General features: G+C 43.9%; 1 long non-coding RNA gene across 1 annotated transcript in view; it reads right to left on the bottom strand.

The window, feature by feature from the left end:
* The window catches only part of LOC309533346, a 510,607-nt gene that overhangs the window by 217,363 nt on the left and 265,499 nt on the right, over positions 1 to 27,745 (bottom strand). The window lies entirely within an intron of this gene.

Genomic DNA, 27,745 nt, shown 5'->3' with positions numbered 1-27,745 from the left:
AACGAACTTCAGCTTGGTAGATCAGGTTGTGCAGGCCAGCTTCACACTTTCTTCTCAGGAATTGTTGTTGTTGTTTAGTCATTTAGTTGTGTCCGACTCTTCGTGACCCCATGGACCAGAGCACGCCAGGCACTCCTATCTTCCACTGCCTCCCGCAGTTTGGTCAGACTCATGCTGGTAGCTTCGAGAACACTGTCCAACCATCTCATCCTCTGTTGTCCCCTTCTCCTTGTGCCCTCCATCTTTCCCAACACCAGGGTCTTCCCAACATCAGAGTCTTTTCTTCTCATGAGGTGGCCAAAGTATTGGAGCCTCAACTTCAGGATCTGTCCTTGTGGGAGTCGGAACTTAAGAGGTTAAGTTGTTCCCATGATGCCTCAACATTCTGACGTCAGCTTTGGAAGCTGGGAGGAGTTTTCTGTCTGTTCCTCTCGGTCTTTGAGAGAGAAGGACGCTGTTTGTCATGGCTGTGAGAAGTCCTGGAGTTTTCTGAGAAATGATGCAATAAAGAGCTGTAAATGGACAATCTGGTACTCTGTGTATCTGTCTGAAGCTACGTGACAGCTTTGCCGCTGTGTTTTACTCTGCTAGGCGTGACTGAACGGAGCAGAATGCGCAGCTGATGGGAAGCGTGCCGGACCGCTGTAAAGAGCTAAGTTGGGTCGTAAACCAATTAGCAAGTCACGCCTGATCAATAAATTCCACAGGTTATGGAGCTTAATTACCGCTTGTAAAGCTGACGCTGGAGGCTGCCGGAATGCTTTGAAATTTGCATTCGGAGGCAGTGGAACTGACGAGAGCGGAGGCCTGTATCTGAGGCAAGCAAGCTGGCTGAAAGACGCTGTGCTGAATGCTGCAGTGCTGAGAGCAGCAAGGAATCGTTTCTCCACGGACAGGAGCCGGAAGAGCTGGTGATCAGTGAGTACAGCTTGGGGCGCCTGGGGAGAACGGGAGACCATGGCAGAAGGCCATGATTCATATTCCGTCCCTTTTGAAAAATTGGACAGCAAGAATTGGGAAGAATACAGCAGGAGGCTGAAGGCATGGCTGGTGGCGAAGGGTCTGTGGGAGGCTGTCCAGGGACCCCCATTACCCACACCAGGGGCTGGAGCTACAGCAGCTGAGATAGCAGATGCCCGTAGTTCCCAGAGGAGAAATCAAAGGGCCCTGGGAGCAATCATACTTAGCCTGGATGGCTCGCAGCTACCTTTGGTTGAGGGCCTGGAGAATGCATGTGAGGCCTATCAAGCGTTGGAACGGGTGCACCACAGAACCACGGCTGGGGCAAAGATCCACACCACCAGACGCTTGTTTGAGATGAAGTTACGTACTGGGGATAGCATCAGGAAGCATGTAATGGATATGCTGGCCGTGTTTAACCAGCTGCGACTGTTACAGGTCAATTTTCCAGAGGAGCAGAAAGTGTACATTTTGCTCAGCTCTCTGGACAAGAGTTATGACAATCTGTGTCTAACTCTGGAGTCTATGGATCCGCAACAGCTGACGCTGAATTACGTGGCGGGACGCTTGCAGGACGAAGAAGAAAAACGCCAGAAAGAGGGCAGAGCTGGCACCGGGAGCTCTGGGTGTAAGGGCGGAGCCAGGCCAGCGGAATGCACGGTCCAGGCTTTTTCTGTTCGTCGGTGCTACGTTTGTAATTTGACGGAACATCTGCATCGCAATTGCCCCCACCGGAGCAAGGAGGCAAGGCAGGATGTTGTCAAGGTCAACTCCCATGGGAACCAGTCGGGTCTCCATGGCAACCAGCCTGGGAGAGCAGCCAGGCGTGGGACTGAGTCAGGTGGACGTGACAAACACCAGGAGGAGACTTATCAAATAACAGCCAGTCTGGCATTGTTTGAGGACAGCTGTGAGAAAGGCTCTGAGTTTTCTTTTGTAATAGACTCTGCAGCTAATTGCAATTTGATTCCAGAGACCCCTGCTGTCGAGATGTGGAATTGCAGGGCAGTTCCGGTCGGAAAAACTGTACTTTTCGCAAATGGACAGAAGCAAAATGTAACTAACGTTGCAACTGTTTATATTTCTGTTTTGCAGGAGCAGTTGGAGTGTTGTACCGTCCCAGGGATACACCACTGTCTTTTGTCTGTGCCTTATTTGTTAAAGAAGGGGTTTAAGATTTGCTTCGAGGATAATGCCTGCACAATCTCCAAAGGAGGGAGGATACTTGCCAAGGTTAAAAAGGGGCAGAATGATCTCTTCATTCTTAAAACGCCTCTGGAGGGTGAGGGGAAGGTTGAGAAAGCACAAGCCCTGCGTGCTACAGTTCCCACTCATGTGTCATGTGCCCATGTTTGGCATGCAAGGACAGCTCATGGTTCTTTAGAAGAACTACAGACGCTGCCTGAGGTCGCCAAAGGTTGTAACATTGTAGAATGTGGATGTGTCATAGATTGTGAAGCATGCAGACAGGCAAAGGTAAAAGGGTGCAATTACCCAAAGGTGGAGAGGGTACACACCAAACCCTTTGAACTGGTTCACATAGATCTGTTGGGTCCCATAAAGGAGCCAAGTCTGGGAGGGGCCAGGTTTCTGCTGACGATGCAGGATAGCTTTACGCAGAACACCTGGACTCATGGTCTCAAATCCAAGGAAGATGCAGCACAACTGATCAAAGGTTGGATTGAGGAGGTGGAACTAAGGTTCTCCACCAAAGTGCAAGCAGTCACCAGTGACAGAGGTGCTCAGTTTACAGGATCTGCTTTGCAGAAGTTCTTTCGCAAGAAAGGGATACGTCACACAGTGACTTCACCCAATCAGAGGGGGGTGGCAGAGCTTAGATGTGAGGCTCTGGTCAAGGCTGCAAAGGTGTTGCTGACAGATTCTGGGTTGCCACCAAAGTTTTGGCTGGAGGCAATCAGGTATGTGGGCTTCACCTGGAATCGTACCTACAATTCAATGATAGGTGACACACCCTTTGGTTTGTTGCATGGCAGGAAACCCCAGATTCATTTTTTGCGTACGTTTGGTTCGGATGCATCTGTGCCGGTGCCTAAGGCTTTGCAAGGGCCAGATGGATCCAAGTTCCGGAAAATGATCTTCTGTGGGTATGAGCCAGCAGCGCGTGCATGGAGGTTTGCGTTCCCATCAGGTGATCAGAGTAAGATGCTGATCAGCAAACACGCTGAGTTCTACGAGCAGGATGAAAGGTCAAAGACTCCTGTCAAGCGTGATGTTCTATCAGAATGTCTTTCTGATTCAGAGCAGGAAGGTTCTGAGGAGAAGGAAGGAGAGGCTGAGTCTGCTGATGATGATCAGGTCACTGACCAAGGTCTGGAGCAGGGTGGGGCATCTCCACAAGTTGTTAAAAGAGAGGCCAAGAGTGAGCCTAGTTCTCCGGTGAGTGTGATGGAGAGGATTCGAAGTCGTTATAAGTCAGAGGGGGAATCCCGCGATGCTGAGGACACACCTGCTGGTGATAGTGAGTCAGGGGAAACATCTGAGTTTGTGCCCAGACGGTCAAGTCGCACAACGAAGGGTATTCCACCTGAAAGGTATCAGGCCACAGGTGCGTGGGTGAGTTTCGCACAGTGTGAACCTGAGAGTTATGTGGATGTTCCATAGGTCTTGTCAGAATGTGATGCAAGAGGGGGTGTGGGAGTCGGAACTTAAGAGGTTAAGTTGTTCCCATGATGCCTCAACATTCTGACATCAGCTTTGGAAGCTGGGAGGAGTTTTCTGTCTGTTCCTCTCGGTCTTTGAGAGAGAAGGACGCAGTTTGTCATGGCTGCGAGAAGTCCTGGAGTTTTCTGAGAAATGATGCAATAAAGAGCTGTAAATGGACAATCTGGTACTCTGTGTATCTGTCTGAAGCTACGTGACAGCTTTGCCGCTGTGTTTTACTCTGCTAGGCGTGACTGAACGGAGCAGAATGCGCAGCTGATGGGAAGCGTGCCGGACCGTTGTAAAGAGCTAAGTTGGGTCGTAAACCAATTAGCAAGTCACGCCTGATCAATAAATTGCACAGTCCTTCCAGTGAGCACTCAGGGCTGTTTTCCTTATGGATGGAGAGGTTTGATCCTCTTGCAGTCCATGGAACTCTCAAGAGTCTCATCCAGCACCATAATTCAAAAGCATCAATTCTTCAGCGATCAGCCTTCTTTATGGTCCAGCTCTCACTTCCATACATATTCTCAGGAATACAAGTCCCAATTTTATCAGCATGATTTGCTACTAACTATGGTTCCATTGATGGTATTGCCTTTGGTGTCCTTGGCCCAGTCCTGTGGAAAGCTCTGCCAAGAGAAATTCAGCAGGCTTCCTCTTGTTTCAATTTATTAAATGGCTGCTGAAAACTTTTCTAATTCCACCCAGCTTATGCAGGCAATTAAAACCGCATCCCTCCACAATAGCCATCTGAATTTTGATTTTAACTTTTTAATATGGTTTTTATTGTATGCCTTTTTGTTCAGTTGTTGTGAACCGCTTCAGTGTTTTCTATATGAAACAGCAGTGTATGAATATTTTCATAAATAAGTTAATAAACAAATGCACAGTACCTGAGAACAAAAAGCATGCACAAGATTGGGATCAGTACACTTCTGTAAAACAAGAAAATCCTGAATAAAATATATATTAAAAAAAAAAAATTGGGATCAGTAACTGAAAGCTATTGCTTTCACTCATATAAGTGATGCTCCATGTTCTGATTGCCATAAGTTGCCAAGCTCATGTTGAGGCAGTCCAGTGCTGAAATAACTACAGGCATTGCCTGCAATGGAATTAGTCCAGTTTCCCCTCTGGTACCTGCCTGATGTAGTTTGGTGCAACTGGGTGTGGTTCTAATTTGATCTACATCTGCATGTTTATCTCTGTTTATTGACTGCGTATCAAAGTTCGCATAAGAGATTATGAGATGCTCTGGCATGTTGTGAGCAACAGTCATGCCTTGGAAGTCAAACGTCTTGCCAGTCGAACATTTTGGCTCCTGAACGTAGCAAACCCAGAAGTGGTTGTTCCAGTTTGTGAACGTTCTTTGAAACCCTAATGTCCATCGCAGCTTCAGCAGCTTCCTGCAGCCAATCGGAAGCATGCCTTGGTTCCTGAATGTTTTGGAAGTCGAATGGACTTCTGGAACGGATTCCCTTCGACTTCTGGGGTACCACTGTAGTTGTATTCCTTTGTCTTATTTCTTACAAATGGAATGCTATTTTACCATTTGACTTAAGAGCCAAACCTACTTAGGGCATTGAGCTGTAGGACAAGTGGATACCAGGCCAGTGTGCCAAGATACTGGACCACGTTGAGTTGACATGGGTCGACCAGGGATTGGGCTGAGACACCCCTGGATTGCTGCAGATTAGAGAGGGTCTACCTCGGGTGATTCAGGGCTGTCAAAAGTTGGGGCAGTCTCACAGAAAGGTGAGGCAGGAAGGAGATGTGCAAGCAGCCTGCATGCATCTCCTTCCCTCCTCCTAACAACTTCATGTTTAATTAGGGTTTGAAACCCTAAATAAATGCTGTGCTGGGACCCATATCCATTTGAGGCCTGGGTCAGGTCAGGTTGGGTCAACCCCTGATTGACCCAGGATGGGACAAAGCCATTCGAAAGCACCAGATTTGGCACCTAATTGGATCGGGTGGCATGTACACTCCTACATCGCTGTGAGGCACAGGCAAAGAGAAATAATAAAGATTGATTAATGATCATTATTTACTTAATTAGCATAATCCATAATTAATATTATAGAGCAAATATTATTCAGTTTACACACAGAGTGAGACACCACAAAAAGCCAAAATTGGCATATTGCTGGATTCTCTTGTTTAAATAAGCTTGCGTCCTAATTTTGTGACTCTTGATATTTGAATATTTTGATGGCAATTTCATCTATGTGAAATGCGAGAGCTCACAAAAAGCTCTATTGTTGGAAGCCGGACAGTATTTGATAGTTGGCAGGCTATGACATATGAGATTTGGCACTTGGTATTTGATATATGACAGTATTTGAAAGGCAGCAGTGGTTTTTTTTTTTAGCTACTTTACTTGTGTTTGATTTCAAACATTGGGTTTTATATTTTACAGTGAATATGCATTTGCTATTCTCTATATAAAATTTGATTTGCTGCTTGATCCATTAATATTATTAAAAATGGAGAGGTCCCCTAGGTGACTCATCCATAGATAGAAAAATAACAGATAGGCTTAGGTTTAAAATCAAAACTTTCTTTGATGGTGGAACACAAGGAAGCACTGGTGTCTTCCTAGTGAAGTGACAAGGCACTGATAATGCACTCTTTGGCTTCCACAAGGTTGCTATACAGTGGTAACTTGGTTCTCAAATGCCTTGGTACTCAAACAACTTGGAACCCAAACACTGCAAACCTGGAAGTAAGTGTTCCAATTTGCGAACTTTTATCGGAAGTCAAACGTGCTCTGTTTTGAGTGCTACACTGATAATTTGAGTGCCACACTTCCGTTTTGACTGTTACACTGAGGTCTGTCTGTTTTTCCTATTTATTTTGCGTTTTTGCTTCTATGGCTCTTTTTATTTTGTCTTTGTGACTGTGTGGAACCCAGTACAGCACATTGTTTATTGCTTTCATTTTATGGATCAATGGTCTCGTTAGTAAAATTCATGTTAAATTTCATGTTAAATAGGGGTTGTTTTTAAAAGTCTGGAATGCATTGATCCATTTTGCATTACTTTCTATGTGAAAGCGTGCCTTGGTTTTGGAACGCTTTGGTTTTGGAACCGACTTCCAGAACGGATTAAGTTTGAGAGCCATGGTACCACTGTACAGAGTGCCTTCAGAATATGATCTGGAACTTCAAATATATATACCAAAAAAATGAGAGGTGTTGTTTTTTTAAAAAAAATATGCATGTGCATGTAGCCTAAGGTATCAAAAAAGAAAGCTGTGGGATTTTACTTATCACAGCTGCCACAAAAAGACATGTGTGTCTTCCAGTGTCAAGGGAGTTAATGTTGCTTTCTGTGGATCTGTTTTCATATACCTTTTCCCAGAGGTGAAAAGGCTTCCAACTTGGGAAGCAAAGCCAGAGCCATACAGTAATAGGCGCTTTCTGATACCCTCTAGTATGCAAGTAAGCTTTTAAAGGCTACTTCTTGCAATAGCATCCACGAGAACAGCTGTGATTCACAGAATATGACAAAAGGCTCAGGGAGGAAGAAAAAGAGGCATTTGTCTACCTTTCTCTGCCGGTGGCGGTACTGATTTTGCTTTTCCTACCAGTAGAGATCCAGAGAAGAGATACTGCAGTGAAATAGACTTAAACAAGGATCTTGACAATGTGCAAAGTCTTGATGAGACTCGTTCTTAAATGTTCACGTCAGTGGCAGTGCCACAGCTATCTTTGGTTTCTTGTTCCTAATATAAAAGCTGGGCATTGACCATTACTGATTAAGCCAGGGCCCTTTGTTTGAGACTATTTTGCAGTTAAATAAGCAGCAGCTGGGAGTGCAAGATGACGGGTTATTAAGGAAATCACAGGCAGTCTGTGCATTTCAGTTTAGTTAGTTATTTTATTGAACTGATAAATTGACTCCCTCAACTGAATGTCCTGAAGTGATTTGCAAGAATAATTTCCAAGAAACAAATACAGCAATGCAGTAAACACATAGACATCTTTTTTAAAAAAAAATGGAATCAGAGCTTTGAGGCAAAACAAAACCATCTTAGTTTGAGCCTAGCATCAGAATGATGGCAAAATTGGTGCCTGGCAGGCCTCTCAGGGGACAGTATTCCATAGATGGGTAGCTACTACAAAAAAAACAACAGCCCAACAACAACAGTTGTATTTTTGCCACCCTCTGGACCTCCCTTAGAGTTAGCATGTGGTGAAGGTTCTCAGTTAAGCTAACTGTGTGCATGATCTGCATTGCGCTATTAAGAGCAGCATCCGTGTTTCTGGATACAGGTCCTGATGTCCGGCCAGTGCTTGAAATGCTTTGATTTTAAAAAGTTCGCTGAATTAGTTCAAAGTTCAAAAATCTCTAAACTACACCTGAAAGTAGTTCCCATAATTGCAGGGTAAACTGGATATGATAAATTTTGATGTAGAACTCTGAATGATTTCTTGTTCATCTTCCAGCTGAATCTTTTGCATGCAGTTTTTACTCTTCTTTTTTTATATATATATAATAATATTTATTAGTTTTCCAGCAAATTGAACACAACGCTACAAAAAACCAAAAAAGAAAAAACATACAACAACACAATACAATACAAAAAAACACACTACAAAACACTAACATACAACTAACAAAACAAAGCAAAAACCATTTAAAACACAGTCCAATTTCAATATCTTATCTTTCTTTCACTAATTTCCACGACCTCCTCACACCTCCCTTTTTTTACTCTTCAGATTCTTGGGAGTCTTTGAACTTGGAGATCATAATTGTTGGGGGAAATAAATTAAAGAATTCACATTTCACTGTGAGTGCATTTTGATGTTTTCTTCGAAGCTTGTAACATTCTGAATGCTGAAATGTTTTTGGTTTGTTTTTGCCAAGGGTGATTCGAATGAACTTGAACTGAACTGCGAAATGAACTAGTTTGTTTTGCAAAGGGATAAACATGAAGTGAAATTGTTGTTGTTGTTTAGTCGTTTAGTCGTGTCCGACTCTTCGTGACCCCATGGACCAGAGCACGCCAGGCACTCCTGTCTTCCACTGCCTCCCGCAGTTTGGTCAGACTCATGTTAGTAGCTTTGAGAACACTGTCCAACCATCTCGTCCTCTGTCGCCCCCTTCTCCTTGTGCCCTCCATCTTTCCCAACATCAGGGTCTTTTCCAGGGAGTCTTCTCTTCTCATGGGGTGTCCAAAGTATTGGAGCCTCAGCTTCACAATCTGTCCTTCCAGTAAGCACTCTGGGCTGATTTCCTTAAGAATGGATAGGTTTGATCTTTTTGCAGTCCATGCAATCTTGCAGTCCATGGGATGTGAAATTAGTTTCCTTTTATACATGCTGAACTCGTTCATTTTAAAATCAAATTTCAAAACTCTGTGCACAGTTAATATGCTGTGGATGGTACTATGCATGGAAAAAGAAACAACTTCCATTGGGCTCAGTACACAACTACTTTTGTATAAGTGTCCCAAACAGGGCCAGTGTGCAGTAAGGCAGCAATCATCTGAAGATGGGCAACGTTCATACATCCACAGGCAGCAGAATCAAACAAATCAGCAGTGCAAAGCCAGTGCGTATTTTAAGTACAACTTGGTTTGACAGTCTCCAGAACTTAACAGAAGCCGATAATATCCTTGGGCGCCGGTTGCCCCCCACTTCTAATATGGAGATAACAATATTAAGTGGTGACTGATGTGATGAGTTGGTTTGATGCCATCCTCCCGAAGGAAACGTTGACCTCATTATACTTGCTCTGCTATCTCTCATGGCGGGGCTTAGGGAATTCATGCTTGCATCACCCATTGCAATCAAAGCACAAAAGGTTCCATCTCATCAGTTTCTGCATATTTCAGAAGTTTCCTACAGATACTTTAGGCAGACAAAGAGAAGCCTTCCTCCTGAGGTGGTATTATCACCCTTCTCCATCTATATTTGGTTAAAAGAGGAATGCGCAAAAGCAATAACAAATTCCTCTGTCACCTCCTCTACAGCGAGCGGCTTAAGACTTCCTCGGAGATAATGGAACATTATGTGATAATACACATAAAAAGGTTTTTGACACTTCATTCATTGCAGCTCAGCTACAATAGAGCTCTTCTCCAAAGAGAAAGAACAACACAATGCCTCTGTCTTTAAAGAACGAAGAGCATCTTTTGCAACGCCGGAATCACAAGTGATACTAATGAAGATTGGATTCCTGCGCCACCCACTTTAACTGCCTAATTCCCATAGAAATGAATGGAATTGATAGTAGCTTCAGCCACACTGAGAATTATTTCCGCCAGTTTTAGACTTGATATTGAAACCTGCAATGAAGATTGTTGAGAGCTAAACATTCTTTAATTGAGCATAATTCTACCTGGATTCACCAGGATGAAATGTGGAATTTCGAAGCCCAGGCAGTTCCATTGTCCTACTCAGGGCCTGCACAGAGACACATTTAGGATGATTAACTGGGAGGCCAAAATAAATTTATGTTGGGCGGATTCAACAGATGATGCCATGAAAATATTAATGTGGTGAAACAATTTCTGCACAACCCATGTTACTGTCTCTTTATGACTAGCTATCAATTAGTCTGCTTTTGAGTCAAAGTTAAGGGGGGAAAGAAAGTTGTGAGATATGATTTTTGCCAGTTTGCACTCAGGAATAGAAACATCACAAAGAATACATGGTGCTGAAACTGCCTTCACATCAGCACATGGAGGAGACCAATTTCTCATTCAGGCCAGCCAACAGCAAGGACCACTACACAGAAAAGACAAGGCTTGTTTAATGTAAAGTAAAGGTAAAGGGACCTCTGACCATTAGGTCCAGTCCTGGCTGACTCTGGGGTTGCGGTGCTCATCTCGCTTTATTGGCCGAGGGAGCCAGCCAAAGCTTCTGGGTCATGTGGCCACCAAGACTAAGCCGCTTTTGGTGAACCAGAGCAGTGCATGGAAATGCCATTTACGTTCCCGCTGGAGCGGTACCTATTTATCTACTTGCACTTTGATGTGCTTTTGAACTGCTAGGTGGGCAGGAGCAGGGACCGAGCAATGGGAGCTCACCCTGTCGCAGGGATTCGAACCACTGACCTTCTGATCAGCAAGTCCTAGGCTCTGTGGTTTAACCCACAGCACCACCCATGTCTCTTGTTTAATGTGGTTGTTCTTAATTTGATGGCAGGCTCAAGCTGAAAATGAGTGCAATTATGTTCCACAACGCCAGCCAGAGGAGCCACATAGTGGTCACAGTGACCACAACTCACACAATATCCTGCAAAGTCACAGAAAAATATATCACCGAAGACAAGGAGTATAGACAAGCAGACAAATATGGACGTAGTCGTAACATCAACTCATAAGTCAACACCCAGACTCTTTTCCGGTAAACTAAGTGTTTCTTCCTACAAAGGGGCTTAATCATCAAGCTGATAAGATAAGACAAGTTATATAGTCAACATCTATTTCTGGGTGGAATGGTTACATTTCAGTGAGAATACATACATTACATATTACCTAAGCAATGAAGTCTAAGTAGTAAACAAGCAATAGCTTAGAAAACAGGACAAATCTATAAAGGTAGAACAAAATGACAACATTATTGTGATTGCAAAAGGCTTGTGGAACTGATACCAACCACCATCACTTTTATGGAAAATCTGTAAAACATATTTTCCCTTATATTAATATTTCCCAAGGGAAGAACAGAAAGATGCCTTCTATTTGTTAGCCTTCCCTGGGGAATGTTGTCAGGGCTTGCATATTTAAAGGTAAAGAAGGGAACCGCCCACAGGCTGAAATAAATCCTGCAAACTCTAAGAATGAATTTAAACCCTGTGGAGCTAATGTTTTCAGTTTGTAAATATACTTAGATTCCATGTGGGAAAGTCGTCTGGTGATATCCGAGCCGCCCCCTCCCCCCCCCGTCTACTGTGTCTGGCGAATATGTTTTATTACAAAAACAAAACAAAAATCATTGCATTTATGATTCTTAATCAAGACTGTCAATATCTGAGAAACACACGAGTAAAAGCACCGGGTGGTGCTCAATCAAGTATCACTCAGAGTAGACCTCTTGAAATTAATGGGCTTCACTTAGGCATCTTCATTAATTTCAGTGGGTCTGCTCTGAGTAAAAGTTAACTGAATACCACCCAGTGTCACTGACTTGAGCCAGATGCATTCCTCTGTGGAGTCAGAGTTTCATAAGGATACACTTCAATTGGTGTCCTGCAAAACCCTGGTTACGAAGCTAATCCAAAAAGAAACACCCCCCAAAAACCAAGACACAGAAGAAAACAATGGCATGGCCCTCCTTCCTTATATCAAGGGCACTACAGACAAAATTAGCAAAATCCTCCATAAACACAATATCAAAACAGCCTTCTGCACCAAACAAAAAATAGCCAATATCCTCAGAAACCCAAAAGACAAAATCCAGCTGGAAAACCAAGGGGTCTATGAAATACCCTGCAAAGTCTGCCCAGCCACGTACATTGGACAAACAAACAGACGAATAAATGCACGTATCGCAGAACACAAGAATGCCGTCAAAAAAGAAGAAAAAACTTCCTCTCTTTTCCAACACATGAAAGAAACAGGACACGAAATTAATTTTGCAGATTCCAAATTGCTCTTTAACATGGAACATCACCACAAGAGAATAATCATGGAAGCCATCGAGATAGAGAAACACCCTCACAACATGAACAAGCGTGACGACACGTCCCGCCTGCCAGACATCTGGAAATTAGCCCTCCCCACAAAAACCGACACCAGAACCAGAGGCACACAGAACGCCGTCACCAATCAACCACACCAGACCCAAACCCAGACCCTCTCCACAGACATATTACAGACTCCATCCAGTAGCCAAACTATAGTGGCACCTCCGGATGCTGCACCCCCCTGCAATCCCTACACAGATCTGGCTGGCACAAGGCACAAAATCACAGCTCGCCCCTATACACGAAGCCAAGCCAGAGCACAACTAAATGCAGCACAGCCATCTTCTCAGAAAAACTCTTCACAAGCTCAAGAGGTCAAGACACGAAAGCTTTAGCAACTAATCTACACTTAATGACCCACCCAGTGGTATTCAGAATATCACTCATGAAATCACTCAAGATATCCCTCAAGTAATTAAGGAACAAAAGAAGAAAAGGCACACTAATCTAGGAACTTCCTCTCTGCCTAGAACGTTGGAGGCTATACACCACACCCCTCAACAGTATTTATAGGAACTCAAACACCAGATTCTGCTCTGTTCCAGTAACAAGAAGCCGAAAGCACCAGCCTAAAGATGACGAGTGAGACCTCGTCGAAACGTCGCCCAGACACCCCGACTCTTACACGGGAAGACACCCGAAGACACCAAAACCTGCATTCCTGTACCCGTGAAAATCTACGAAAGCATATATATATATATATATATATATATATATATATATATATATGCAGGTTTTGGTGTCTTCGGGTGTCTTCCCGTGTAAGAGTCTTACACGGGAAGACACCCGAAGACACCAAAACCTGCATTCCTATACCCGTGAAAATCTACGAAAGCATATATATATATATATATATATATATATATATATATATATATTCTTTCAGTATAAAAGGATCCTGTCATCGTTGACAAGGTATTGGTCATCATGCCATCATGGATGGTATAGAAACAGTGGATGCGGAGAAGCTTTTCTCCCTCCCTCATGATACTAAAACCCAGAGCCATCCATTGAATCTGAAAATTGGGATACTCAGGGCAGACAAAAGGAAGCCCATCACCCAGTACCACATAAACTGCAGCATTTGCTACCACAAAATGTTGTGGCGGCCACTGATTTGGATGGCTTTGAAAGGGGCACGTGCAAAATGGATTTTTACATGTTTTGGAAATTACAAGGGTGCTGTCTGTATGGAAATGATCAAGGCCAGCTACGAAAACAGATTAAAACTAGCAGAAGGATGAGAAGGTGAGGAAAAGAAGAAGGAATGTAGCAATCAACAGGAGGAACTGGACATATGTTTGCAACAGGAGTGGGAAACCTAATTATTTTAAAAAATGTATAAAATCTAAATAATTTGGATCAATTTGTTAAAATTTGGAAAATTAATAAAAATTCAATTAAAAACAAAACAAACGGGGTTAGGGAAATTCGTGGAGAAAAAGGCCACCAAAGGCTACAGTGATGACTTTGCAACTACCTCCAGAGTCCAAGGTTGCATGACTCTGAAGACCAGATGTTATGTACTGAAGTTCTCACCCTGGGCCAGCAGGGGGATACTGTAGATAGTTTTCACTCAGGTCTGCATATGCAAATAAGGAATTGAAAGTGACGTTCAGTGATTGGATAGTTACAGAAAGTTGTTACTGTTGCCATGTAGTTGAGCTCTATATAAGCAGGTTGGCTGAACCCTTCAGCCCAGTTCTGTTCTGGCCTGTGAATAAACAAGAGCTGTTTGAAGAATCGCTGTGCCGTCTGATATGTTCACCCACAACTTAACACCAGGTGCTACAGAGCATAAGAGACGAGAGGACTACTGGACTCAGGTCTTGCACACAGGTGCTCCATAGGCATCTGGTTGGCCATCAAGAGAACAGGATGGTGATCTAGGTGGGCCTCTTGTCTGATCCCACAGCTTATATTCTTATCATACATTGGGTTTCTGACAGATCCAATACTGAATTGGTTAGTGATGAGGACACATTCTAGTCAGTCCCACAGAACTCAAGATTAAGTAATGGCTTTACCAAGCATGGTTTTGTGCCCTAGTTTATTTTTCTGGTACATGTTTATGGAGCCTTCTCTCTCCAGTGCCAAGCAATGCGTGGTTCTTTTTCTGCATTTGAAGGAAGCCACTGTAGGGGCTGAGGAACAATTAGCACTTGGCCTCATTGAAATGCATAAGAGGATGGACCAAGGAAAGCATCAAAATAGGAAACATGCCTTTTCTTGCATCTCACAATGAGGGGCCCCAATGCTTTTTAGGTCACAGCTGGTTGAAGCTGATTGGTGCCAACTCCCAGCAGGCTCTTTCTTTATAATATGTGCTTTCCCTATTCCAAATTCCACTGGGTTGAACATTTATGAATATTTCTAAACATAAAGAGCCACAAAACAGAGTAGATACTTGATGCTTTGAAGTGATCTGTGCTGGCTTTCAAGCTAAGCTGACAGAGGATCAGAGGGTTTAGCACTTGTTATGTTTTAGCTATTTTTTTATTGGGATATTTTATCTTCTTAATTTTGTTAACCCACCCTGAACATTCAGGATTGAACAGGACAAATGGGTGTCAAGAGCAGGCAAAACACTAATGAGAGTTGCATGGACAGAAAAATAGGCCCCCGACCTGCCTGTCCACTGTCTTGTCAGTATGTTACCTGTGCTGGTTATCTCCTGCTTGGATTATAGCAATGCACTCTATGTGGGGCTATCTCTGAAGGTGACTCAGAAACTACAACTAATCCAGAATGCGGCAGCTGGAGTGGTGACTGGGAGTGGTCGCTGGGACCATATAATACCAGTCCTAACACCCAGTATGTTTCCAAGCACAGTTTAAAGGTGCTGACCTTTATAGCCCTAAACGACCTTGGCCCTGTATACCTGAAGGAACAGCTCCACCCCCATCATTCAGCCCAGACACCTAGCACCTTCTAGCAGTTCCCTCACTGTAAGAAGTGAAGTTACAGGGAACCACCAGGCAGAGGGTGTTCTTGGTAGTGGCACCCTCCCTGTGGAATGCCCTCCTGTCAGATGTCAAGGGGATAAGTAACTACAGTGGTACATTGGTTCTCAAACTTAATCCATTCCGGGAGTCCGTTCGACTCCCAAAACTGTTCAAAAACCAAGGGGTGGCTTCTGTTTGGCTTCAGGAGCTTCCTGCACTCAGGCAGAAGCCACACCAGACATTCAGCTTCCGAAAAACATTCACAAACTGGAACACTTACTTCCGGATTTGCGGCGTTCGAGAACCGATTTGTTTGGGAGCCAAGCCATTCAAGTACCAAGGTACCACTGGATATGATTTTACAAAGACATCCAAAGGCAGTCCTGTATAGGGTAGTTTTTAATTGTTGAAGATATATTGTGCTTTTATTTTTGTTGGAAGCCGCCCAGAGTGACTGGGACACAAAAAATAAAATAATAATAATAATAATAATAATAATAATAATAATAATAATAATAATAGACATCCTAGCTAGTAGAGGGAGGCCCTGGCTGTCTTCATGAAAGAAGTGCCGTCCTACAGATATACACTTTCACGGACTACAAAGACAACACAGAGAGAGATTGATCCATAAACAAAAACTAAAGGTACATCAGGATTGAGGAACCTGTGCTCCTCCAGATGTTGGTAGACTACAACTCCCATCATCCCTGGCCTTTGGTCATGCTGTCTAGGGCTGATGTGAGTTGGAGTTTAGCAACATCTGGAGGGCCACGGGTTCCCCATCTCTGCATTACCTGGAGGATGCAACCAGATTGAGCTGAAACCTTCTGCAGATATTCATCCTGTCGAGCTGTGAACGTGGGCCATAAAGAAAGCAGCAAGAGTTAAAATGTAGAATGGTGTCTTTTCGTACCAGAAAATGTGTGCATGGGGGAATGCAATTTAAGGCACTGGATACATAAAACAGGAGTGAGTAAACACATTCAAATTGGCTACCGGTAGCATCTTTCAAAAGATATACAATGGCAAGACACAGGCTCCTCAGTAGCTCAAGGGACTTACAGTCAATAAATTTAATAGGCTGCAACCAAAAAGTCAACGCTAAAGTAGTGTATGTAAATGGAAGCTCAGAGAGCACTCGTCTTCCAAACCTTAGGACAGAGTTAATAGAGGGGAAATGACAAAATACATAAAAAGGAATATATAGGATTTGACAGTGTGTGTTTTTTTCCTTTTAACTTCAAGGCAAACCACCAGTCTATTTTGGCCTGGGGAGATAAATCAAATGAAGAACTTTTATCAGTTTGTATATATATATAGAAAACAACCCAACCACCTTATTTCCACTGTGCAGAAGAATAAGCAGTGGCGTTGTTATAGCGTGCAGGCCCACGCTTGGGTGGGATGCCAGTCGAGTGCTGTAAATAATGACCCTGTCAAACTGAGATTAACTTCAATGAACATATGGTAAAACCTAGTTATGCTTTTCACCTTCCCGGTTTAAAATATTCATTGCAGGTTGCTGCTTCTGCTGGAAAAGTTTGTCTCTCCTCTCGAAGGGGTTGGGCCAGCCTTTCTGGCTCAGAGGCAACCTCCTGTCCACAAAGATTAGCAAAGTCGGTGCCCAGATCTAGAATACGGATCCGAGGGAAGTAGATTGTTGGGAAAGGTGTGAGGATGGCGCATTCAAGATAAAATCACAGCGAGAGCCCATTGGAACAAACCAATGACCTGTCTAATCCTGTACCAGATACCTGTGGGAAGCCTTCAAGTGGGACCTGAGCACAAGATCATTTTTTAAAAATGAAGACTCCTTGCACTTTGCTTAGCTCCCCCCCTTTCTTTCCGCCCAGGGAGGGCCTGCCCTCTGCCTGTCCCTCAGAGCCGGCACGTCACATGCTCTCTAAGCAACTCCTATGGGCTGCCCAAAGGAGGAGGCTGGTAACAGCAGCCATGGAGAGGCAATGAGATGTTCCTTCATAGCCGCTGCATGTGGAATGTGATACATAAGTAGCAGTCAAGTACAACATTCCTTGTTTTCCTAGAGTGGTCATGTGGTGGAATGTTTGGTCTGGCCAGTCGGAACTTCCTGTTTCCTCCTGGGCTGGAACATACTTCCTTTGCATGTGACTAGAGGTGGGTGTGACCTTACTTGTCCAGATAACAAAAGGACAGATCACACAGCACTCTCTCTCTCTCTTTGACTTCCTCCATCATTGGAGCAGCTTTTTAGCTAGAGATGCCCTGTTGGCTTCCAGCCAACAGAGGACACTGGGATTATCCCCATATGGGATAGTTCCACATATATATACTTTGTAACTAAGTCTGCCTTCAGGGATCCAACTGTGAACTGATGTGAGTAAACAACTTTTATTGACTTTAAATAAGATTGAATTGTATGATAGTGAGAGGCTTAAACAAGCCTGCAACCAGCTACCCGCTGTGCGTTAAAAGGGGAATGTAAACTCTGCTAAGTAGAGGAACTTGCTAGCACAAGTTAGGAAGGATATTAATAAACAATATATCCTTTCCTGCCTCCCTGAACATTCCCACACTGCAGCCACACCCACCATCACTCGGGACAAGCGCCCGCTCATCCTCCTCCCAGAGCTTGGCGACAGCAGCACTTGGGGGGGGGATAGGAATGTCCCAGGATGAAATCAGAAGCCAGGATGGTTTTCATGATGGAAAATCATGAAACTTGGAGGGTATGCTTGCTTGTCTGCATTGATGATAAAGAGGGTCTAGGTAGGTGAGTGAGCATGTCAAAACTAGCCTAAATGTATAAATGTGGCCCTTGGGCTTGAAGATTCTCCCCTTTCGTTTTAGCAAACAAGCATTACAGGAGAGCAGAAGAAGCAGCCAAAAGGATTACTCCAGTTCTCAGAAACGGCTGCTTTCGTTTGATACAAACGGAGCCAAAACTACAGGCTCTTTTTGCGCCAGCTCTTCGCATACGGAGAGCTTTTCTGCTCATTAAACATGGGGAAATTGCTGATTCAAGTGGAAGTCGCCGTGGCCAAGCCTTCCAAAAAGATCAGGGTGGCGAGGCAAAGTTGACTTTGAGAGACTACTATGGTGCTAGTGAGAGCCATGCCAAGAAGACAGATGGACCCAATAATTGGTAAAAAGAAGAAATAATAGAGTTGGCGAACTAGCCGTCCCCATAATGCTCTTTTTTATTCACCTCAGGACGCTTTCTCTCTCTCTACATGTGTTGTCCTTTCAGATTTGGCTTTTGATGTTCCTGTTAAAGCTAAGAAGAGTCACACAGGTGAGATGAAGCAAGTGGCGGAAATTAGGGAAGGCATCTAGCAACAAAGAAATTATCCCCCCGCCCAACCCCGGTCTGTTCTCTGCATTTCGGAAGGTTCTCCAAGAGTAATTTGGAAGCGATAGGCCCTATGTGACCATTTCATCTAGTGGGGGGGGGGAGGGGGAATCCAATCTACCCTTCCAGCCTAACAAAACGCTTGAGGCAGTTTGTAAAGATTAATAGAATGTGAAATCAGAGTTCAAGCCATTCCGCTAAAAGCCACAGGGTAAAAATACAAGGACAGAGCAAGTGTGCTTCCCTCATTGGTTTAAGAGGCAGAAACCTTTGGCCAGAACAGCAGCTTCATTTGGGTTCTAAAGAGATCTAGCCTGGTGAGCATCTTTGGAAAGGGATCTTATGGTCACTGCTGAGAACACAAGGCTGCTGAGAACACAAGTCCAGGCACATGGCAACTGATGTTGGCAGTGTCAAATTTCTTTGCAATTTTGCAAAAAGAGAGAAAAACTCAACAATTTTTCTGTCCGGATTTTCGCTTTTTGAAATATGGTGACCCTGCTTCATAGGTCCAGCACTTTGAATTGGGCCAGTGAAGCTGTTGTGTCAGGGGCTGGGCAGAAGAGGAGCAGTGGTGGAGACCACCTCCCTATCCTGACCCTTCCAGGGAGGAGGAAGAGGAAGACAGTATAGATTTACAACAGGGGTTTGCAGGAGGTCGTAGCTCAGAGGCAGATGAAGGGGAAAGTTGGGAAATAATGGGAGAGGAGGAGCAATCAGAGCCGGAGCAGCAGCTGGCTGACACGTTGTCCCTAGAAAGCTTTCCAGACCCACTACCTCCCAGAACCGGGTGAGCCTTAAAAGTAGGAGAGCAAAAAACTCAAAGATAGAGGGCTCTTAGTAGCACCCGTAGAGGAGGTGATGATGATGACGAATGAGGAAGTGGGAGAGCCATTATCCAAGAGGCTGGGTTCTATAGCTTCTCTGTGTAAGGTTTGAAATAAAAAAGGACTGTAAGAAACCTTTCCTTGTCTTCATACTTTCCTAGACAACCAGCCGGGAACCACTGACAACACCCTGACATATTGTAACAAATGAGTTTTATGCTCCCTATAACCTATAATGAGGTTCCATACAGCTTCCTGGCAGGATCTTAACTGGGGCCTTCATCGGGTTTTCTCCTAGTCCAACGGAAGGCACGGTGTCTGGAAACTGAAAGGAAATGGTGCACCATAGATTCACTCTCCCTGAATACAGCACAGCTGTGATGCAGGCTCGTACATCTTGCCCTTGCAAGGCGGCGTCAAAACAAAGCAAAACAAAACAAAAAATATCCGAAGCTCTCCGTTGTTTTCATATACAGGAAGTTAGGATAATAAGAAAATATAATTATACATCCGATCCTCTCGTCTCAAATATATATTTAGCTCGGCTGCCAGAGAATCAGTTAGGAATCTGCTGATTTCATAATTGCCAGGAGAACTGTGAAAGAAACGAATGTTTTGGGGCTAGGAAATTTCACATGGTTATAATCAAAGCCATTGTTCACAGGGGCTGATTTGGGATGATTTCCCTCTTCGCTCCTTTCCTTCTCCCCTCCACCTTCTAGTTTTTTGCTGCTGCTGTTGCCTCTGCCACTTTCTCCTCAGTTATCTTCACATTACCATTGCAAAGTACTTGCATCGGCAGAGCTTGTGTTAGGGCAGGAAGGATCTAATGAATTTTTCAGACTTGTATCTGCTTTTTATTATGCCCCTATACAAATTTTATGATACTTCTATAAAATTCTTTTTTTATGGTTCTATCAGACTATGGGCCAAGGATGCCTTTTGTTTCCTTTGAATATCCTTCCTTCCCTCCCTCCCTCCTTCCTTTTTTTTTTTAAACAACTTCATAATTCAGTGGTTTAACTTCATAGCTGCCCAGTAGGAATTGTCAATAAGCCATGAGCATCCTAACACCCTGGATGAACTTCAGTTTCTGCTGTTCTTGTTTGGATCAAGGTAGAACCCAATACTCTGGAGCTTCTGGTTGCTAGATACCAGAATAAATATCTCCAAAAGCCAGACAGACAAGACTGGTAAGGAAGGGAGAGCATTTATACAAGGATGTATGTGCCGTATATGAAATCCCACCTGCTGAACAAACCATATCTATAGAGGCTGGCTCCTGAGTTCTTCCTTTTTGTCACATTCAAGTTACACTGTTATCGTTGCAATTTATATTTTGCTCCATATTTCAAAGCGGGGGACACTCTAAGCAGTTTAAAGCACCCTAAAAATACCGGGGGCGGGAGGAATAAAAATAACAAAGAAAAACGCATAGTAAGAATTCCACATTTTGGAACGGCACAGATTTTACTATATTTACTTAAATTTGTAGCCCGTGCTTCCACTGAAAGGGGAGCAGGGCAGCCAATCCATCTGTCATCAAACAGTACCATTAAAAACAAAACAAAACCTATTTAATGCATTAAGAAAAACAGTTAAAAGCACCTGAGAATATTTAGATAAGATAATAATTTAGATTAGATAAGATATCCTCCTAAACATAAACTGTATCAAGTAATATAAAGGTAAAGGGGTAAAGGGACCCCTGACCATTAGGTCCAGTCGTGGACGACTCTGGGGTTGCGGCACTCATCTCGCTTTATTGGCCGAGGGAGCCGGCGTACAGCTTCAGGGTCATGTGGCCAACATGACTAAGCCACTTCTGGCAAACCAGAGATGCACACAGAAATGCCGTTTACCTTCCTGTCGGTGCAGTACCTATTTATCTACTTGCACTTTTGTGCTTTGGAACTGCTAGGTTGGCAGGAGCAGGGACCAAGCAACGGGAGCTCACCCCGTCATGGGGATTCGAACCACCGACCTTCTGATCAGCAAGCCCTAGGTTCTGTGGTTTAAACCACAGCGCCACCTGCGTTCCTACCAAGTAATATAGGGAGACCCTAATGATGACTAGCAGATCCAAAATACAGCAACTCGGCAGAGACAACCAGCCCCACCCACCCAATCAACAAACATATATTTATTGGAAGCAACAGCAGATGTAGCTGTGCTGCCCAGCATGTCTCTATGTCCTTCTAGACTGAAGGAAGACTGGGGAGGGGACAGAGTTGTGTTGCTTTTATGGCCATTGCCCATAACTTCCACTGCCTGCTTACAAAAACCATCCTTAAACACACAAATGTGTACTGCTGCCCAGGCACTGCTGGCTCCAGTGTTTGTTTGTTTGTTTTGGGGGGTGGGGGGAGTAGATTGAGAAGCATGTCTTCAATGAGACCCTAACCTGTACTCAACTCCCTCCCAGTTTTTTCTCACAGTCAGTTGCTATATAAAATTTACAAAATAAATACTTATGAATAGTATTTATTATTATCAAATTTATATTCTGTGCTTCATCAAAAGACCACAGGGCGGTTTACAACATAAAACACAAGTGGCAGCATGTAACATAATATCTGGCCAATATAAAGATCCAAAAAGTGATAAAAAAACCAACTACAGTCATACCTTGGATCCCGAATGCCCTGCGACTCAAACGTTTTGGCTCCTGAATGTGGCAAACTTGGAAGTGAGTGCTCTGGTTTGCAAATGTTCTTTGGAACCTGAACGTCCGTCGCGGCTTCCGATTGGCTGCTGGAGCTTCCTGCAGCTAATCGGAAGCCACGCCTTGGTTTCTGAATGTTTTGGAAGTCGAACAGACTTCTGGTACGGATTCCATTCAGCTTCCAAGGTACCACTCTATATTAAGAAATGTATATTTGAGGCTAGGCAAGTGGAATCTTCCACTTGGCAAATTGGCACTGGACACTTGGTTTTCGCCTACCTCATAGCAATTGTCATGCAAATCATAGAATCATAGAGTTGGAAGAGACCACAAGGGCCATCGAGTCCAAACCCCTGCCAAGCAGGAAACACCATCAGAGCACTCCTGACATATGGTTGTCAAGCCTCTGCTTAAAGACCTCCAAAGAAGGAGGCTCCACCACACTCCTTGGCAGCAAATTCCACTGTCGAACAGCTCTTACTGTCAGGAAGCTCTTTCTAATGTTTAGGTGGAATCTTCTTTCTTGTAGTTTGGATCCATTGCTCCGTGTCCGCTTCTCTGGAGCAGCAGAAAACAACCTTTCTCCCTCCTCTATATGACATCCTTTTATATATTTGAACATGGCTATCATATCACCCCTTAACCTCCTCTTCTCCAGGCTAAACATGCCCAGCTCCCTTAGCCATTCCTCATAAGGCATCGTTTCCAGGCCTTTGACCATTTTGGTTGCCCTCCTCTGGACACGTTCCAGTTTGTCAGTGTCCTTCTTGAACTGTGGTGCCCAGAACTGGACACAGTACTCCAGTCTGCTTCTAAGCCAGGAATGGCTTCAGAGTTAGGTTTCCTTGTGAGTTTCTTAACTCTCTCCAACCCTGTTCAAAACCCTAACAGGGAGGTTGAGGAAACTCTAATGGTGCAACATTGCCACTCTCCCACAGCCTTCAAACTCTTTGAACTCTTGCTATCAATCTTGTCTTGTCCTTTTGCTCTTTGACTGGGTTCATTGTTGCTACTCCACTGCCTTTGTAAAAGCACCTAGAATAGAACCTGCTCTTTCCCAGCTTGTTCAGTCCATGTTGTTAAACTACTGCCATATAAGTTTGCTTTTTTACTTGTGTGTAAAATGCAGCTGCCGTTTGGTTTTGGATCACAGCAAGGATAGTTTGGTGTGTGGAACTGTACTGGGTGGAACTCCACTTCCAAGCCTATGTTCCTACCGGTGGCCCAAATGACCCCAGTCTCCCAACCTAGCATTGTCCAGGTAATCAGCACCAACCCCCCCCCCTACTTCTGCCTCCTCTTTGCTAGTTTTCCTAGGAATTTGTTTGCCTTCTCTCTTAGCAGCTATTACTGGGGATTCATTTGCCTTCTCCTCGTGGCAAGAAAGGGCCAGGAAAGGGCATGAAACCAGGTTGCAGTAGCAAAAAGGAACAGCAGAGTGGGCCCTGTGGGTCAAAAGTGGACCTCTTGCCAGAGTGTAGGCCTTGGCATGTGCCCGGTGTTGCCAACCCTTGATGCTGCCGTGTGCCCTTTGAATGTATTCATTCCAAGGTGTGTCTATATCAAATACTTGACTGGTGAAAATAAAGCATCACTTCCCATAGTTTCCCTGTCAGTTTGCTCCTTGTTGGTTTTTGGGGGCTTTCAGACAAACCAACAAAATGCATGTTTTCCTCCCCTAGACTCTGACTTCCAGTGATGATTTTTTTCATCGACATGACATGTTGAATTCAACAGTAGCACTTCTCCAATTTTAAATAATATCACAGCTTCTGCAATCCTGCCCACCCCCCAAAAGCTATTTGCAGTGGTAATATTTTTTATATTAAAAAGGGGGGAGGGATTATACACAATGATTAGCAATAACTTGCAGAATTCAAGGGTAAGGAGCAGTTACGGAGCAGTATGAAAATGGAGTGTTCAGGCATCACTCATAGAAGATGGTGCTTGTTTTGCTTCCCGGCAGAAGACTTATACGGGTGTTGCGTAGCTAGATTAACACTACTGAAGATCACCATTGCCATCTTCTGGTACATAAAACCCTTCACTACTTTCCCTTCATGGTCTTTTATTCTCATGAAAAGCCATCTAGCACTGGGCAACTCTACAGGGGGGAAATTGCAATGAAATTGGTAAGGTATTTGGAAACAATCTTTATGCTTCTACCCAAAGAGAAAGAGACATGTTGGAGATATCCCATATATAACTCCAAATCGCTACTTCTTTAAATCTGATTCCTTTTTTTTAAATTCAGATGAATGGGGAGGATATATTACCAAAGTGGAAAATACTGTCAAGTTTATCCTGCTCTTAATCAGATAAAGCAAAGGAAAACAGAATATTACTTCTTTGCATATTCTGGGGTGAGACAAATACAGACAAGCATTTGACTTATGATGGTGTGTATGTAGTTCAAGTATTCACTGCTCGGTGTAAATTGCAAAGTAAATATGGATGATTCAGGCTCTCTGTGCCTGCAAATTTCATCCACTTGTGAAAATAGAAAAACAAAACACCATTATAGTCATTTTTAGACTTCTCATTATAGTAAATGGGCAGGGAAAGGGCTTTGTTTTTTAACAGATCTAGTAAGATAAAACTGGGAAGACACAAAGTGACTCTGAAGCATTGGGCGCTTCCCAAAGCTACAGACACAGATAAGTATTTTTCAGACTGAGAGGACTGTGCCCAAACATAAACCCAATGCTCTCCTCATCCATCAAGTATTCCATCATTGCAGGGAAGCAACAACTTAAGCAGGTATCTGTGCAGGACAAGTTCAGGGACTCTACAGGTATTAGCCCAGAGATTCCCCTCCTTGCCCAGTTATTTCTGAACCATAGCTGTAGTTAGGGAATGGTGGACATCTTAGTCCAACAACATATGGAGGGCACCATGTTGCCATCCCTCACCTAAGGTTAGAGAAAAGTTACTTTAGCTTGTATCCAACTGAGCCCATAAAGCATTTTGATATCACTTTAAGCAGTCATGGCTTCCCCCAAAGAATCCTGGGAACTCTATCTTGTTATGGGTGATAAGCATTCTTAGGATACCCCTAGTACCCTTTCCATCAGGCAGATTGTGGTTGCCTACCCTGAGAGCAGATTTCAGGATACTATCAAAGGAAAGCAAATGGTCAGTTTCTTGGTTTATAAATATATTTTACCTTCATGGTTTGAGGGGGATGCCTTCTGAAATCCTGCAACAGGCCTCAAAACAGGTTGTGGCTGGATCCTCTATTCATCCAGAAAGACATGCAAAATTTTTAAGCATGTTAGCCCGATAAACAACTCTTATTATTTTGGTGCGGTGGTACATAAACTGTGGTGAAATTACTAATGGCACTTTCCTGTTTGGAAGAGTTGCACATAGATTTACCACACACACAAAATCACCTCATAGAAACACGTCCTGTTTATCTGCATCTTCTATTTCCCTGCTTCTCTTCATACCTATTTCTCTTCTCCTTTTCAGCCGGTGTCTGATATCTCTTGATGAATATTTCCTCTCCATTTAGAAAGGGCAGCCGGTTACAAGTGTCCTCCATTTTGAATTGCTAGTGGAACTAGTGATGGCTTCAGAGCTAATATCTCCTTTCCCCCGAACCTCCCTCTTCCCTCTGCCACCTTCCCACCCTGCAACTATAATTTCTTAGTCACATGAGAGAGGTGAATGAGATCTGGCTACAATTCATCTCCCCGCTTCTGGACTGGGAGTGCAGCATTCAATGCAATGCGGAGTCTTGATAAATCACCCTTTCAATCAAATTGGTATACAGAAAGGAATGCTATCTAACATGCAATAAATCCCATAGATGCTCAGCCGGGAGTGACAGATTAAACTAATGGACTATAACAGACGGTCCAGCACTTGTGCATTATTTCACATTGCTTTTCTCTCTCTCTCTCCACCTTGACAAAGCATTGTACATTTCATATATAATTCCAAGCAAGATCCGCCATGGATCATCTACTGCAACCACCTTTCAGGGGTGGGTGGGTGGGAGGGAGGGACTCAAGACATAATCATAACTAGCTCATTTAATGTTGTTGTGACTTTTTTGTGTGTGGAGAAGGGTTGGCTTTTCTCCCACAAGGACCTCGGTGGAAGGATGTGCAATGCATCTTACTGCACACAGGAAGATGGGTTGCACTCACTTTGGAATGCCTGTCCATCAGGGCCAAGTTACCCAGTGTTTTCAGTTTAGTGCTTTGAATCTGGAAGTTGCTCTATCCCCACATGAATGAATGGGGGAAGATATTCCATTCAGCTCACATTTAAAGATGAACCTAACTAATTTGCACTTTCTGAAACGTTAAAGGTAAAGGTAAAGAGACCCCTGACCATTAGGTCCAGTCATGATGGACTCTGGGGTTGTGGCGCTCATCTCGCTCTATAGGCCGAGGGTGCCAGCATACAGCTTCCAGGTCATGTGGCCAGCACGACTAAGCCACTTCTGGCGAACCAGAGCAGTGCACGGAAACACCGTTTACTTTCCCGCTGGAGCAGTACCTATTTATCTACTTGCACTTTGACGTGCTTTCGAACTGCTAGGTTGGCAGGAGCAGGAACCGAGCAACAGGAGCTCACCCCGTTGTGGGAATTTGAACCGCCGACCTTCTGATCAGCAAGTCCTAGGCTCTGTGGTTTAACCCACAGCGCCACCCGGGTCCCCTCTGAAACAGTACATGGACCGAAATGCGGCCATTCCTTTGCAATTCGCACTCCTCTGAATTTTGCAATGCACTTCTTCAGTCAAGCAATGTGTAGGGACGTGAACATATTTCGGGAAAGTGTGGCTAAAAATGCACATATTAGTGAAAATGATGCACTACATTTGGGGGATTCGCTATTTAAAAAATGGGTATATTAGGGGAAATGGCATGAAAATGTATATGTTGGGAGAAATGTTGAATAAAATGCCAATGAATGTTCATTTGCAAACTGAAGTGGAAATGAGGAGAACTGTCCTTAAGATTGGAAAAATGAGTGGCCACAATTGACCGATTCATTCACCTTTGGCAACCATTTTACTTATTTTTGACAAAGGAAACTAAGGTGCATTCAGGAACACCATTAAAATGGTTAGTGCTCCCTGCCATTAGTAACCCCAGAAATTGAGGATTAAGCCTGCTCCTATGTGCATAGAACCATCTGGGGTTCTGTTTCTTCATCATACAAAGAATAGCAGTTTCTGATTTCCCCCAATCTTAAATTCTTCCCATTTCCACATCAAGTTTGCGAATTTATTTTTAAATTCACTAGCCTGGTCCCTCACACCAAACTTACTTTTACGTACAGGCACCAAGCTCAATGGAGCTATGCCCCATTCAGGACTCAGTCAGCTGCACTGCAGGCAGCCAATTCAAGGCTACAGCACGTTCGGAGTGGTGAATTTCCCAGGAGGTCCAAAGAATAGCAAATAGGATACCCATCCTCTCAGAATTCATTCTCTGGGCTCTGCACGCCTCCGCTCTTCCACCTGCCCTGCCACCCCAGCAACAAGGGATGCTTAAAAGAAGCACCCTAAAAGTTGGAGGGATTTATAGCAGAATCAACAGTATATTCAGGGAATAAAGGGGGGAGGGGCAAGTCCACCTAGCACCGACTGTACTCTCTAACAAGACTATATAGTGAGATTGCATTTG

The sequence above is a fragment of the Podarcis vaucheri genome (genome assembly GCF_965113315.1).
Source record: "Podarcis vaucheri genome assembly, chromosome: 5".
Classification (NCBI taxonomy): domain Eukaryota; kingdom Metazoa; phylum Chordata; class Lepidosauria; order Squamata; family Lacertidae; genus Podarcis; species Podarcis vaucheri.
Note: the sequence above shows the minus strand (reverse complement) of the source record. Positions and strands in the feature narration are given on the sequence as shown.